We start from the raw sequence: 16963 nt of genomic DNA on the forward strand, positions 1-16963 counted from the left end.
TATCGCATGTAGCAACATTGAAGTTCGTTCATGTGATAATTTCAGTACTTCAAATTAAGTGGCTGGAGGTAGCTCCAGCCACCGGAGTTTACAGCCACCATTCTGAGGAATTAAAAACGATGGAAAGGAAATGATTTATATATTTAATTTCTATTGAGTGCCCGCAATAAATTATATCGGGTCTGCCTTTCTTTATTATGCTTATGATTGGGTTAAATAATATTCGTTGGAGATATTTTTGGGAGGTTTGGAAACTTTAATTGTTTCTTGCATCCTGTTGTGTATTTAATCAATATTAGAGTCAATTTTACCGACCACACAACATATTTTTATTATTATTACACTACATGTTTCGACCTTAAGAGTTCATCCTCAGGTGTACGAACACAGCTGTATAATTACACGCAATCACATTCGTCTTCTCACTTATTCGATCCTGTATCTTATTCAGGCTCACGCTCAATAATATATCAAGCTCTCTCATAAAACACAAGTTAAAATTGTTCTAAATGTCAAAAGTTAAAATTTAAATTTAAAATTTTTTACACCTGAGGATGACCTCTTGAGGTCGAAACATGTAGTGTAATAATAATAAAAATATGTTGTGTGGTCGGTAAAATTGACTCTAATATTGAGGTTTGGAAAGTTACAAAAATGTCGCTGAAAATTTTGCTCTACTTCACAATCAGAGTTAACTGAAGTGACTAAAACAGTAATTAATTTTTTCTTTGTTTGTGGGTGGGAAATATCTACTGGTAATCTAATATATGTACATTCCAGAGGTTCCGGGTTCGATAAAAACTCAGTCCAGAACCTTTTGTCTTCTCGTCTGCTGTCCCAAAACATAAAAATTAGAATATACAAAATTATAATTTTGGCTGTGGTCATGTATGAGTGTGAAACTTGGTCTCTGACATTAAGAGAGGAACATAGACTGAGGGTGTTTGAGAATATGGTGTTGAGGAGAATATTTGGACCGAAGAGGGATGAAGTGACAGGAGGCCGGAGAAAACAACGAGTACATAATGAGCAGCTTCATAATTTGTACTCTTCTGCAAGTATAATTAGAAGGATCAAGTCAAGAGGGATGAGGTGGTAGGGTATGTAGCATGAATGGGGGAGAAGAGGAATGCAAATAGGATATTTGTGGGAAATCCGGGAAGGAGACCACTGAGAAGACCCAGACCTAGGTGGGTAGACAATATTAAAATGGTTCTTAGATATAATAGGACGGTATGGATTGGATTGATCTGTCTCAGGATATGGACCGGTGGAGGGCTCTTGTGAACACGGCAATGAACCTTCGGGCTCCATGAAATATTTGGAAATTCTTCAGTAGACTGCACATTTGGCGGCTCCTCAAGAAGGGCTCAGCTCCATAAGTAAGTGAATGTACATAATTAATAGAAACTATCACATCTAGACACGATATTTTAATAATGTCCCACGAAAAGATATGAGAGAACATCTTTACTCTCGGATAAATCTGACATACATCGGCAGAACAGCGCTTAATCATATTTGCGATGATTGTTTACGTACATATTGCGACATGTATACCCGTTGCTAAACAACATCTCGGTAAACGCGCCTCAACAGTAGAGAGGGTGTGTTCTCTATGGATCCGCGCCGAGACCGTTGTTATGCAATTGTTCTCTAACACGCTTCAACAATAGAGACTGTATTTTATGCGTGGTCCGTGCAGAGGGGTTATCTTGAAAAAAATCGACGCTACAAGCAGTTGAGTGTTCAGCTGTGGAACGTTAACCCGCGGAAAACAGAAGCGGAAGAATCTCCATTGTTAAGAATAGTACATAGGCCATTCAATGATGATATGATTTTCTAAACGATCCTGAAATTAAATTAGTTTATTAATATTATAATAATAAAGTCTACAATTGTGTTCATGACTGTGAAAATGGACCTATAGGGAAGAGAATGGCTCCTGTGCTTCTACTCCCACGATCGCAAAAACTGGCTAACTTCCTGCCCACTACAGGTTTTACCGGAGATTATTCTCCAGAGACAAAAGAGAAGGAAGTCTACCGTTTACCCCAGCCTAACACAGAAGTTAATAATATACAGATATTAATGTCCACTCTCCCATATTTACCTTCGTGGTGTTTAGGCACAAGAGTAAATATATAGCCTTTATAAAATATTAATATAACTGAGATCGTGTCAGTCCCAGTTTTCGCTTAGTTGGGGGGTGGAGTCCAACTGGGTCCACTCGGAACGGCGGCCACTGATTGGCCTATTGTAGCCTGCCCGGGTGATTATGATGATGGAGAATTTAGTGGTATGAAAATTTGCAGGGGAAACCGAAGTACTTGGAGAAAACCCGCCCCAGAGCCACTTTGACCACCACAAATCCCACTTGACTATAATCATGATCGAACCTGGGCCACCGCGGTGGGAAGCCATCGACTAAACGGTTGGGTTATGGCGCGACCCATGTCAGTCCCATTGACGAAAAGAAAATTTATTCCCATGTACATTTAAGGACTCTTAGACTTCCCATACCGATATAAGGCAAGTGAATATTATTTTATTTTTCTTTAGGAGCTCAATAAGTTATGCAATATGCAAAAAGCTTAATCACACATAAGAGAAATTTGTGATGGCACGTGAAGAGATTGTTTACAAAATATTTTATTACAGTTAAAAAATCACCCTGGTTATTTATAATCAATGTTAAGCTTTTCTAAATACTATAGTGACAACACAACAAATATGAAATTGTATGCTAAAATATATTTATATACTTACTTTAATCATAAGAAATTTTCTCTTACGTCAATACAGATGATACTTCATCTGCGTGCGTCACGCGTCAACAAGAATTCCCACACACATGTTTCAGTTCTACAGAAATATGTGTAATCAACATACGTCACAGATGGAGATTAATATTTTCGCATTACGGACGGATAATGAAGTAGAAACATCCGTCAGAAAGTACCGAACAGGTCATCTTCGTCCAGTAATTGGAAATGTTCACATCTGCAAGGATTCAACTACAGGGCTTATATTAGGCTGCGGAAAATAACGTGTTAATATTAGCATTTAAGGACTCAAATGTCCACTTATTCTGCTGCAAAATTTCCTGAACTTTTATTCCGTAAAAATTGTTCTGTGTTTTTAGGACACACGTCGTAAGTCCTATAAATTTTTTATGCCTTGCTAGAGAAAATACATTGGGAACTTTGATTCAGGTAATATTATAATTGCCTTCTCCCAAGAATGTTGTGTTCTTCACGCCTGACTTATTTAATTTTATCAATATTTTCATTTACTTAGAAATATAGATCTGTATGAGCGAAATATTACTTAATAATTACTATGATAGAATGTGGAACAAAGCGGTCGTGGCTTTATTTAGATTAATATCACAACTTTCTGCAGGAAATTCCGAAGAAAATTACTAAACTTTCAGTAAGGATAGTCGGTCTTCTGACAGAGACTTGAACGTGGGACCTTACAGATACGAATCAGTCATGTTAATTACTTTATCACCACTTTCAATCACATTCTCATGTGTGTTTGGTATTTCTTTTCAGGTACTTTCGTTCCACAGTATATATACGTATACTGTGACGTGCATACCCACTGATAGGCACAACTCGGTAAACACCCCTCAACATTAGAGGGTTGTTCTCTATGTGGTCGGCGCAGCGACCGTTCTTATGCAATAGTGCGGTAAACACGCATAAAACAGTATGGGATAATAGAAGACGGTGTTTTCCGTGGGGTACGTACAAAGTGGTTATAAAGAAGAATCTAACTGAGCAGCATACAGTGAAGAACAGTGTCTCGAGACGCCTACCGGGAAATGAGCAGAGGAACTGAATTGAGTCGACAATAATGGGAAGAAAGGAATTAGGCGGTGAAAAGTATATTTCGTATGAGATTTGAAGTGACTGTGAGACTGTTAAAATCCGTTGCCAGGATACGACTAGTGGTGTGCAACGGTGAACTGTAATGTGTGCAAATCAGCGATAGCACTGTAGTCCCGAGTTGTGAATGTATAATGTGCAATAGATCCAATCACCCAAATCCAAAATCCGTCTATAAGTCACGCACAAACCCTTAATAGTGACTATACTCGTATATAAGTAACGCAGCAGTGAGATGAAAGTTCTCAAATTACATAACTACGGGATACCATGAGTAGCTAAGCCACTATTACCTTCTCAAGAAAAGTTCTGACCCTTGAAGTTAGGTAAGGGGAGGGGGACAAAGGGAACAAATAATTCTTTTGATTTTGGTTTGGTGGAAAGAATTAATTTAACCAAAAGCAAAGTAAAATCTCTGAGGAAAATTTGTAATGAAGCCAGATTTGTTAGGTAAATTTCGTCAATATTTGATTCCACAAAAAAAAAAAAAAAGGATTTGACCAAACTTATAATATCCAGCCCTTATTTAGTTATTATACTTAGGTTCCCTCATCCGAGTTGATTCAAAACTTACATGAAATGAAACGGATGAAAATAGATGGAGAAAGGACAGGCAAGGGAAGACTACGGTTTGCGATTACATTCGTACATGCATCAGAATAAAGACTGATGTTTTTCTTTAATTATGTAATGAATCTGTTTCAATTGCTTACGTTATAAAACGTGAAATCGTTCGTGGTTTTTGAGGTTAAATACTTGTGAGGAAGTGGTTGTAGCATATTTTAGTGCAGTATCCCAGATTTCGATAAGAAGTACTCAGTAAAATTCTGCTCAAATTCGAATTACCTCAGAAACACTATGCCAACATGATCAACATTACACAATATACTTTCTTAGTATTATTTTTATTCTATAATCTGTTATAATACACTTTCAGTCGTGTATCTTCATACACCACTTACTATTCATCTGCCGGACAATTGTCATTCTTTATGCTTGATTCACACTTGAAATATTAATACACTATTATGAAGTATTTCTCGTTATGAAACAAAACTCCGCAATTCCAGTCCGCAAGCGAACTATACCGACCGAGCGACCGCCGCATGTCGGCGAAGTTTAATGCCAACATTTGAGGATAGAGGGTATCGCGTGGTCAGCACAACAAATCCCCACGGCCGTTAATTTCGGTTTTCTAGACCAGAGCCGCTATTTCCATGAAATAGCTCCTCAATTATCATCACGAGGCTGAATGGAGACCCACTACTTCTCAGAAAAAAATCTTATAGAACCAGGAATCGAACCCGGACCTCTGGATCTCTTTCCAGGAACGCTGGCTCGTTATCACTTTCAGTATTTATGATTAACCTAACCGCTAACACAGATTAAGTGAAACTGTGGAAAACCTTAGTTAGATTAACATACAGCTTGAGTTGTAATCGAATTCTGTAGCTGAACAGTAAATCACTGAGTTGGTACCGCTGCACAGAACTCCTTTATTGTTCCTCTGTTTGGTTCTTAGTAGTCTGCTTTTATTCGGTATTACCCTTCACAGAATTTAAGTACATAGCCAAACACTTTTTCAGGCGTAAATTCGTATTTGTGCTGTACCGTTCATTCCAGTTATATGCTTACGTTTAGCACGTCTCACCTCTTATCCATTAACAGTAGCGAAGGGGGAGCATAACACATATTGATACAAATGCAGGCAGACGGAAGTGAGCTCAAATGTGGTTGCTTGGCGGGAAGAAGATGATGAATATGCTTTGAATAGCATATTCGTTTGAGCCTTCCGTCCCATTAATCTGACAGACCAGATCAAGAACAGAAGGAAGGCGGCGGTCTGTCGCCTGATGAATTTATTCATTCGATTGTAAATAATTCATCCACCTAATCCGTTCTTTCGGCATGAAATTCGCCTGGCAAGGTATTAACCCCACGAGTGGAAAGCCTCCCCTTTCTCTCAATAAGTAGCGAATTGAATTAACATAGCGGGACGCTTGTGAAGGAAATCCTTCTGACATTTGAATTTAAACGAGGCCATTTGATCAGTGAATAAAATTCCAGCGTCCTACGATTCAACACATGCAGTACTTCTGCACGGTCCTCTTAGATTCTTTCACTTCTCTTCTCTTCCCTTCATTTCACTTACAGCAGCCGGAACTGACTGGCTACGGACTGAATGACCGAGGTGTAGCAGCTCGAGTCTCGGTAGGGTCAAGGATATTCTCCTCTCCATGTCGTCCAGACCGGCTCCTGGGCTCATCCATCCTCCTATCCAATGTGTACTGGGGGATCTTTCCCCGGAAATAAAGCGGCTGGGGTGTGTATCTGACCCATCATCTCAAACTAATGCCGAGGTCAAGAATACGTGGATCTGTATTTCCGCTCCCCCCCTCCTACGTCTTCAAGGCGTAGTCCTTGATTTATTAAACAAAGAGACAACCCAGTTTATAAAATGTTGATGGGGTTTACATATATACAGCCGTCACAGAAATAAATGATAATACAGTAAAACTTGGTTATAGCAACATCGGTTTCTACGACACCTTGTCTATTGCGTCAAATATTCAATGGTACGAACTAATTCCTCATAAAGCAACTGTTTTTATACCTTGCTTAGTACGACATGCACAAATGCATCAACCTCGTATGTAACGTCATTTTCATTCCTGAATTTCTCTGATATGGACACTGAACGTAATTTAGAAAGTGTGTATTGGGCAAGTAACAGGAAACAGATGAAGATAACTGATTACTGTACTCGTATCTAGGTACAGTAAGGCACAACAATTGATGTAATCTACTGTAATTTGGTGAGTAGGCCTACCTTTAATATACAGTATTAGTGCGGTGTGTATTGTCAGTGAAAAGCGCTGTAATATGTCTTTGATATTACACATTTGGGCAATTCCACGTTAATGTTACGTTAGTCTGTAGTTAACTACGTATTTCACTAAAAAATGCAACATTTTAACTCGGTTTTTGGTAGATTTTTACGTGACTAACATAAGGCTACTGTGGAAGTGCCCATTTCGGTTACAACGACATTCGTTTATAACGACACTATTTTTAGGTCCCTTTGATGACGTTATAACCAAGTTCTACTGTAATTAATTTAATTTCTTTATGTGATCTGCAAATTCTGTTAAACGAGAGCAGAATGTAACTTATGGAAGTTAGTAAATTATAATTATACAGAAAGAGAACCGCACCCTAGAGATGACCTTGAGCCCCGTCACTCCCACCAGGAGGCAAATGTACAGCTGTTCCTGAGCTTAAGTGATTAAGCATTACTCCATGTAGACATGCAGGGTGTGGAGGTATTGATATACGTTTTCTTGACCTCAGCACTAGATGGAGGTGAGTGGTCAGCATCACGGCCTTACCGCCTCAGTCCCGCAGAAAATACCCCGAAACACATTGTACAGAACCGGTCTGGGCGCTGTGGAGTAAAGAAAATCTTTTTCCACTGCCTTGAATCGAACCCGGGCAGTCCATCCTGTAGCTCGTCGCTATACCGACTGAGCTCTCGCAGTTTATTTAACAACATTGTAACTTAACCAATACATCGTCAAATGATTTGATTAAAGTGAGAAATATCTTTGAATGTGTATTGATGGAAGTGGTCGTGGCATTATTTAAGGCTCAATTCTGGAATTTGACGGGACAGATCGAGGAAAATCATGAATAAATTAAAGTCACCGCCACGAAATGTGGTCACACTGGCATTTTAATTCACAACACAAATCCTAAATCCTTTGTTAATCATATACCGCAATTAGATTCCTCGCGCCCTACAGATGCTCTATCAAAGAAAGTAGTGTGGGTCTGGACGTGAAGAAGACAACAGAATAATGAAACATTTATGAACTTATATATGGACAAATGTAACCGTTCCACTGCTACTCAACTTATTTAATGTAATCAACTTTATTAATTTGAAAGCTTAATTGTTCAAATTGAAATGCAGTGAACAAGGGTAGTGTGACATAGGTCAATTCTTGTATGTAAGGGTAAGCGATCCCCAAGCTTACAACAAGAGACAGGAAGACACCCGTCAAAGGTTTATTAGTGAAAGCTGCGTTAAAGAATAGAGTAAAGAAATCTTTTGTAAATTCAATACTTGGCAGTTTGTACATGCCATAACTTAAAAAGAGTGAAGTTTTTAGGGCCCAAGCGACGCTTAAGCATTTGTCACTTTCTGACAGAAATACGTTGGAGTCAAAAATCCTTAAACGCTTGTAAGCTTTAAGCGGAGTGGAGGAATATCTAATTAAGATACTCCTATTTTTCAAAATTAGCCAATCACTAAAATTTAAGGGTGTGACAGGGCAGTGACGCTGGTGAAAGCAGGAATTGAAGGTTTGAGGAAGCGTCATGTTTTAGCATCAGTCGGAAACCAGGGGTTGTTAGAAACAGACGTAAAGTCGGAAAGGGGGACTAGTGAGAAACAGACGTAAAGTCGGAAACCAGGGGTTGTTGGAAACAGAAGTAAAGTCGGAAAGCGGGACTCGTTGGAAACAGAAGTAAAGTCGGAAACCAGGGGTTGTTAGAAACAAACGTAAAGTCGGAAAGGGGGACTAGTGAGAAACAGACGTAAAGTCGGAAACCAGGGGTTGTTAGAAACAGATGTAAATTCGGAAACCGGAGTCAGTAGAATTAGCCGCAAAAAGTTGCACACCGGGCTCCGAAGCAGTTAGACATAAAGGTTACTGACATTGAAACTGTATCAAAGTGATTAACAAGTGTTCAATATAATTCGTCCAAACTTGAGATGTGCTTGTGATTTGTTGTGTTTAATTTATTCCTTTCTGAGTTGTGGCCCGTTCAAGGCTCTGAGATAAGAGGTACTCAGCTCTACCAAATCAACAAAACCCCCTCCTTTAAAATAACCCTGAGATAAATTTAGCAACAAGAGAGAAGAACCTACTAGAGGCGACCCAGTGTGAATTACTAAGAAGCAGGAGGAGGAGAAAGGGCGGTAAGACCACTGATCGTCTGCAGTACAGTCAGTTCCGTCTTCATCTCGTGTCGAATAGAAGGCACATCTTGCGCGATATATTAAGATATTACCACTCCTTACGTTTTCACTGATGGTGTGGGTTATTTATGTCATATTTTCTTTTTACTGTGGAGATGATACGTGTATAACATCAGAGTTTAATTGGAAATTATATGAAAGAAAATGTTAGTGACATAACAGTGCTCCTGCTCGGTATTTGCCTCGATGATTGAGGAATACTACGCAACACGTCAGTCAGAATAACCGATGTTCGAAATGGGGAAATCCGGAATGCAAATGCACAGCGCTATCTTTATACCAGCCTGTCCAGTGCTCGGATATTAAGTTTGTTGATATTTCACTTTTTTCTTTATTGCTAGCGGAGTGAGACTAAGTCCCTCGTATTGCGGCCACTTCTGGTCTATTGTACCAGCCCCAGATGATAGGTGGGGGTGATGTGGAGCAGTTGGTGGAATAAAGATTGGCAGGGGAAACCGAAGTACTCGAAGAGTACACTTTGTCCACCACAAAGCCAACTTTACCAGACACGGGACTGAGCGAGGGCCGCAGCGGTGGGAAGCCAGCGACTAACCGCTTGAGCTATGGCGCGGCCCATAAGAGAAATAAGTACACATCAACATTTCAATCAAAACAGAATCTCGTAAGGTCGTTTGATTTATACGCACAGCTCTGAGTGGGGCGGTATTTATAAAGTCATGTTAGGATGACGTCCTTACGGTCGAAGCGAGTGGATCAATCTTCACTCGCTCGACGCCTCGTACAGTGCTCCAGCGATATGATAACAGGTAGAACGGAAATGACGCTTGAAGATACTCATGCACAGGTTGCAAAATCAAGAACTACGGTATTTTCTTGTGCCACAATCAATAATTTGACACAGAATATTTCACGAAATCGTCTTAAATTATTCTACAAATACTAAACCAATACAATTAGTTTAATCTGTCCTTTAAAATGATTTCAGACTATGATACTTACTCATGGAGAAGAGCCCTTCTTGAGAAGCCGCCAATTATGCAGCTACTCAAGAATTTCCCAGGATTTTATGGAACCCGAAGGTTCATCACCATGTTCACAAGAGCCCTCCACTGGTCCCTATCCTGAGGCAGATCCATCCAATCCATACCATATCACTGAAAATATCTTCCCTCCATACTTTAGCATTGAAATCTCCTAACAAAATTTTCATAGGGTAGTTCGGAAATTTATCAAATACATGTTCTAGTTCTTCATAGAATCTATTCTTTATGTCATCAATTTTATCTTCTGTTGGGGCGTGAACATTCATAACAATGATATCACACCAGCGACCAGTTAGTATTATACTCGTATATGATGTCCTATGACTAATGAATTCTACCCTCTTAACTGCTGATACGATTCTCTTATGTACGAAAAAACTGTACCTAATTCATGATTTTCATTCCCCTTCCCAGAGAAAAATGTATAGTCTCCTGCTGGTGCGATGCCACCTCCATCCCATCTGACCTCCTGTACTCCTGCCAAATCTAACTTATACTCGTATTTAAAGATTTCTTCTGCCACTGCCCTGAGCGGACAGAATATGATACTACTATAGAATATATATAAATTGTTCTATGGAATTCCTTCTAAACTTAAAGCTCTGTATTGATATGTCTGTACCATCAATATGTAGTCATTCCAGTCACCGTGTTTCTTTAATGTGCCAGTACTTCGAATTGTTTCTGTATTGAAACCGTCCCTCAATTTATCATTTACACAACATCATTTAAAATTATTTTACGGAACTCTCCTATGCTTTAACTGTTATTGTGTATCAAAGCTTCTTTTTAACATTTTTCATCATTAAGAGGGGGACGCGGTATTGCTGTTGGCTGAGGTCCTATATTACAAGCCAAAAAGTTGCGGGTTCGAGTCTTGATATTTTGGACTTCGTTTTCAATTTACCTAATACTTCCAGCCACACTATGACCCTGGAGTCGATTCAGCCTCCAACAGAAGTGAGTATCAGGAATCTTCCTAGGGGTTAAGGACGGCCGGCGCGTAAAACTGACTTTACCGCCATCTATGAGCAGATTGTCTGGAGAAAATGTGGGAGCCTCGACGTTTCACAACCATGTGGACCGTCACGGCCTGTTACAAGGATACCTTTACTTCCTACTTGGTTTCTCAGCTCAGTTATGAAGTGTCAAATTGCTACCTGAATCTTTGGCTACACAAACCTACTTCTTAATACAGTCACCTCCTAAATCTCTTACTTTACGCCACCGAGATGTGAGAGTCAGTATGCCTTCGCGGCATTGCTCCGCAGGTCTCTGTCGCAACCAACGCTTTATTTCGGAAATGATTTTCTCCACTACACCCCGGCCGTTGCATTACTTTCTGGGCAAACCTCATACATAAGCGCAGTCCACCGCAGCACGTCCCGTGCACTGCCACACAGCTACGTGGATTACACACAACATTAACGCGGACATGCGACACACAGTACAAGAGTCGATAAAGTACCGTATTCTACGTAGCCTACAAAAGAAAAGATCGCTACCGACTACCGCTACAAGACTTCATTCTTTAACTCTTTTAACCAAATACTCTTGATATTCCAAATTATTTTAACTGCATTAGCTATTTAGTCTTAATTTATATTTTTTATAATATAATATGCCGGTCACGGTAGCCGAGCGGTCTAAGGCGTGTACTGTCTTCGCTCGCTCGGAAGCCGGGATCGTGGGTTCGAATCCCACTCAGTGCATGCATGTTTAGTTTGTGTATGTGCGTTTTTGTGTGTTTGTGTACAGGTAGATGCCTTGCGACGAGCTGATCACCTGCCCAAGGAGTCCTACCGAATGTGTAAGATCTAGAAAAACCGAAGTGAACGGAGAAGTTCATGGAGGTAGGCCTAGGCCCACTGGGGATGTAGTGCCAAAGGAATAATATAATATAATATAAGAACAACACGTGTTCAAGGAACAACATATGAGGAGTTCCCTTATAGTGTTGGTTGTAGCTTCTGATGATGGTCAGTAATTGCGGAAACATGTAGAGGCAAAACGTTTGCTTACACCAGTTAGAGTATTTTCACTTTACGGATCGCTACTGCTAATTTATGTCCTATATATCACCTTTTCCTAAGCATCACAATTAGAAACGTTTCTTTTTACCGAAATCGGAGTGCTTGGGGGTGGTTATTTGTTACAAAGGAAGTCCTCTGTCAGTATAGTGGGTACGATACGGAGTGGGCCACCAGGGAATAGAAGAAATTTGATTCCAAGTAGCAACAGAGATGTTTCTCTTCTGTGCAAAATTCAGATAAACTCTGGGCTCCATCGACTCTCCTGTCTAATGGTACCGGGATTTTCCCACAGATGAAGTGGTAGGGACTTGAAGTTTATCGCTCACTCTCACCTATGACAACATAAAGCTGTACCTCCACTCCCTCATATGCCTTCAGGGCATGATATTTAACTAAAAACAGGAATAATTTTGTCTTCACCTGGATTTGAATCCAAGTACTGCCATCAACATATCAAGAAGTTCTGCAAAGAACCAATCGCTTACTTTCCTTTCACGACACAAACCGCGTGTATTCGTTGCCGTGGTATCGTATTTACCGAGTCAATACAGACACACAGACAGCAAGGTGATCTCCTTTTTTATTATTTTTTATTATTCTTAGTGGAGTGAGACTAAGTCCCATACACTGCGGCCACTTCTGGCCTATTGTACCAGCCCCAGATGATAGACGATGGTGATTGTGGAGCAATTAGTGGAATGAAGATTGCCTGGGGAAACCTAAGTCCTCGGAGGAAACCTACCCCAGCGCCTCTTTCTCCACCACAAATTCCACATGAACTGACCAGCGTTCGAACCCGGACCGCCGCGGTGGGAAGCCGGCGACTAACCGCCTGAGCTATAGCACGGCTTAAGGTGATTTCTTAAGACTATTATTTTTCAAAGTAAGAAAACGTAGGCTAAAGTAAAGTAAGTAATAGCAAATCTATCAGTGCAATGTAAACCAACTGCACACATACCAGAGCAGCGCCAAGCCCTAAAACGTCGCTTATATCAAATATACGCCAAACACCCGGAAATGTACAGGATAATATTCGTAAATATTTTATAAACTTTAAACAGTTACTACAAAGTTGTTTATTTGGGTGAATATAGCTACTGGAGCATTAATGTTCATGTTCTTGTTCGCGTGTGTGCATGCTTTTGGCTTCTTGTAAATATATTAGTTAGCATACAGCAATAACACGTTTCGTCTTGTGCAATCCCGAAGAACATCAGGCCAATTATATGTTCGTCATTATGCTGCTTGGCTGAGTGTGAAGATATTAAAATCTGAGTATCAGTGCACGTTAGGAAGAACATGTCATCCAAGCGGCGCAGAAACATTTCTAATCGAAGAGAAGCTAGCAGAAGTCTCCAGGTTTTATTTTCAGCTAATTTCTGTAACGATATTGAAAGGACAATCTTACCTCAATGACAATTCTCACTGAATCGATCCGACTTCCAGACACGGATACAAGTGAATCGCTTAGCAGAGTTTGCTTCTTACAGACCGAGTTAATCTTCAGTTAAGGCCGCGCCATAGTTCAAGCTGTTAGTCGCTGGCTTCCTACTGCGGAGGGCAGGGTTTGAGTCTGGGTCTCGTCATATGGGATTTGTGGTGGACAAAGTTACTTTAGAGCAGTTTTCCTCCTAGTACTTCGGTTCTCCTGTCAATCTTAATTCCCCCAGTTGCTCCACAACCACGATCACCTATCATCCGGGTCTGGTACAATAGGTCAGTAGTGACCACAGTACCAAGTGGACTCAGTCTCACCACAGCAAGAATAATTAAAAAAAGATAATCTTCGGTTATGATGTAATGATGAACATTCTCTGTACCATACTCACTTGCTCTCTTCGTTGAAGATCAATCATATTGTGACAGGACTCCCCGCGGCAACGAATACGCAAGCAACAATCGAATGACTTCCGTTGCCATGCAACGGCGCTGTAAACATGCGTTCCTAACAGACAGACAGAGAGAGAGAGATAGATAGATAGATAGATAGATAGATAGGGGGATAGACGGATGGACGGAAGGACGGATGGATATATAGATATATAGGCAGGCAGGCAGATAGAATAGCTTCTATGGTGATGTAATCACGGACGATGAGATTGTTGGGTTATGTAGAAATTGTCAAACAGATGAAAAATGAGCATTCAAATCTAGTTCATAAAACTGATGGTAAGATACATAGGCATACTTGGGTGGGCAATGTTGAAACAAGTTTTGAAGAAAAGGGGTGTGCAGATGTGAGGCCTAGACTGGTTTTAAGTTGCTCGGGATAGGGTTCAGACATGAGGTCTTGAGAATACGTTAATAAACTTTTGATTCAGGCAAATTCAGATAAGAATCTCAATTTGCTGGGCGAATATTGGCTTTTCAAGAAGGGTTCTACCCCACAGAGCGGCCAGAATGCTGTGTACACGTATTAAAGAAAGGCCTGCAACTGAGATTTTTAACTTCCATCGAAATAAATATGCAACGTGCCACTACTTTGTATGTTTCATATAGGGGACAATTAAACGAAAATTGATACTTGTCACTGACTGAACTCTAAATAAACAATATTTTTATAAGCTACGGTGACAATAAAAGATAGAACATTAGAACACGCCCTGCAAATATCAGTTCATTACCTCCGCAGTGAAGTGGAACAACACCAAAAACATTGCGAAAAAGAAAGAACGGATTTTATTTCTGAAACTATATTTTCTAAGAATTTCTTCGGGTATTAAACACTGTTTGAGAAAAGAAGATTACATGATGTAACTGCTCTAGCAACTTCTTGACTGAATCGGAATACGTTTCCTCATCTCCATTTCAAGCACAGAGAATTCAAAGAAATCCCGCTTTCAGTGGCGTTGAATTAAACTTTAAACTTCTTGGCAATTAAACTTTTCAATCTTATTTCGCAAAAAGAAAAACAAATTTAAAACAGTAAGGTGTTATTCATCTGTGTGTAATCTAGAAAACTTGCTTCATTATGTAGGATTTGATGTTCTCACATCGGTAGTTATCTTCTGGGGTATAACGCAGTGCAGTAGGCTGGAAGTCAACGGACGTTTCGGAGGAACATATCGCCAGCTAGCCACCTGATTTCACCCTGGTATTTTGCTCGGCTTATTCGACCCTGAAGATGGAGGCGATGACTTTCAACGGACTACATGGCGTTATATTCATTGCTTCACAATTTACATTTTAGATGTAATGAACAAGTTTTAGGATGGGGAATCACTAACAGGGCTCAACTTAAAAACAATAAGTCTCCAAAATAATAAGTGTTGCCTGATTATGGCCCCTGTGCGGCCGAAATATGTAACATGACATCAAGTGTTTTAGATGTTACATTTTGAACTGGGTGCAGTGTGACAGCGACGTGAGTGTTATACACCTGATGATGGCCGTCTGAGGCCGAAACATGTAGTGTAGGGAGCAAGATCAAAGACACAAATATATTGTTTGCACTTGAGACGGAGTTTATATCATTTATCAAGTGTATATAGTTAACGACATTTTAAAATATTTAACTAACACTATTTATTGAAAAAAATATAATTTAGACTTGGTCTCTCCCATTAATGGAGGAACATGGACTGAGGGTGTTTGAGAACAGGGCGTTAAGGAAAATATTTGGACCGAAGAGAGAGGAAGTGACAGGAGGTTGGAGAAAACTGCATAATGAGGAGCTTCATGACTCGTATTCTTCTCTAAGTATAATTAGAATGATCAAGTCAAGGAAGATGAGGTGGGCAGGTTTTGTAGCACGAATGGGGGAGACGAGAAATGGGTATAGGATATTGGTGGTAAAGCCAGAAGGAAAGAGACCACAGGGAAGGCCAAGGCGTAGGTGTGTGGGCAATATTAGAATGGATCTTAGAGAGATAGGATGGGATGGTATGGATTGGACAGATCTGTCTCAGGATAGGGACCAGTGGAGGGCTCTTGTGAACACGGTAATGTACCTACGGGTTCCATAAAATGCTGGGAAATTCTTGAGTAGCTGCAGAATTGGCGGCTTCTCAAGAAGGGCTCAGCTCCATGAATAAGTAAGTAAATATATATTAGTGTCTTTCAAGAAAGGATTGACTTTGTTTCATTACAGATAGAATACTTTACAATGAAAATGAAACCAATAAGTCAATAAGACAGTTTATTATATTATCACACCATTTGTTTCGGTCTGTTATGAACGTGCATATAAGTAAAGAAAGCAAATACAACATTTATGCTGAATTATATGATGAACTGCTGACCACAAAACAACTACTATAACACCGGATGCATAAAATAAAAATAATAATCCGGCATCAATATTGTGACATGACAGCTGAAAGTCGTCATAGGCCACTGCTAGAAAACGGCTCGCTAGGGACGAATCCGTAGCAACGTTCTGGTTTCCACAAGCTTATCCGTTGCTGCAGTTACGTGCTCAGCGACTCGGTATCCAGCAAATTACATCCTTCTATTGTTGAGAACGTAACCTTGGGAATGCGTTTACCGGGCCGTTGCCTAGCAATGATCATATGCACCACAATATTTTTCGGACTTTTACGGTGATCCAGTATTGGTAGATACCTCCTATCATAGGGCAGTCACTTGGCCTTGAGGTTTCAGCAAGAGTATGAATTCTGAACCAACGTACAGTCACGTCATACGTAAACTGAGAAGGCAACCTTACAGAAGAAAACTAACGTGTGTTCCACGCGGTACCAGGTGTTGAGAACTGTCGCTTATAGGCTGTAGCATTCACGAATATAATGTATTTACCCTTAAACGACGTAATCTTATAAGCAACGCCTTTTGTTTTTTAATTCGCTTAGTGGAGGGTGGAGTCCAACTGGGTCCACTCGGCACGGCGGCCACTGATTGGCCCATTGAAGCCTGCCTCGGGTGATTATGGTGATGGAGAATTTAGTGGAGTGAAGATTGGCAGGGGAAACTGAAGTATTCGGAAAAAACCGCGCCAGCGCCACTTTGTCCACCACAAATCCCACTTGA

The 16963-nt window shown here is 40.2% G+C and overlaps 1 protein-coding gene across 7 annotated transcripts in view; it reads right to left on the reverse strand.

The window, feature by feature from the left end:
• LOC111864021 (diuretic hormone receptor) overlaps positions 1–16963 on the reverse strand; it is a 529565-nt gene that overhangs the window by 322500 nt on the left and 190102 nt on the right. The window lies entirely within an intron of this gene.

This window comes from Cryptotermes secundus, unplaced genomic scaffold (genome assembly GCF_002891405.2).
Source record: "Cryptotermes secundus unplaced genomic scaffold, Csec_1.0 scaffold303, whole genome shotgun sequence".
Taxonomy (NCBI): Eukaryota; Metazoa; Arthropoda; class Insecta; order Blattodea; family Kalotermitidae; genus Cryptotermes; species Cryptotermes secundus.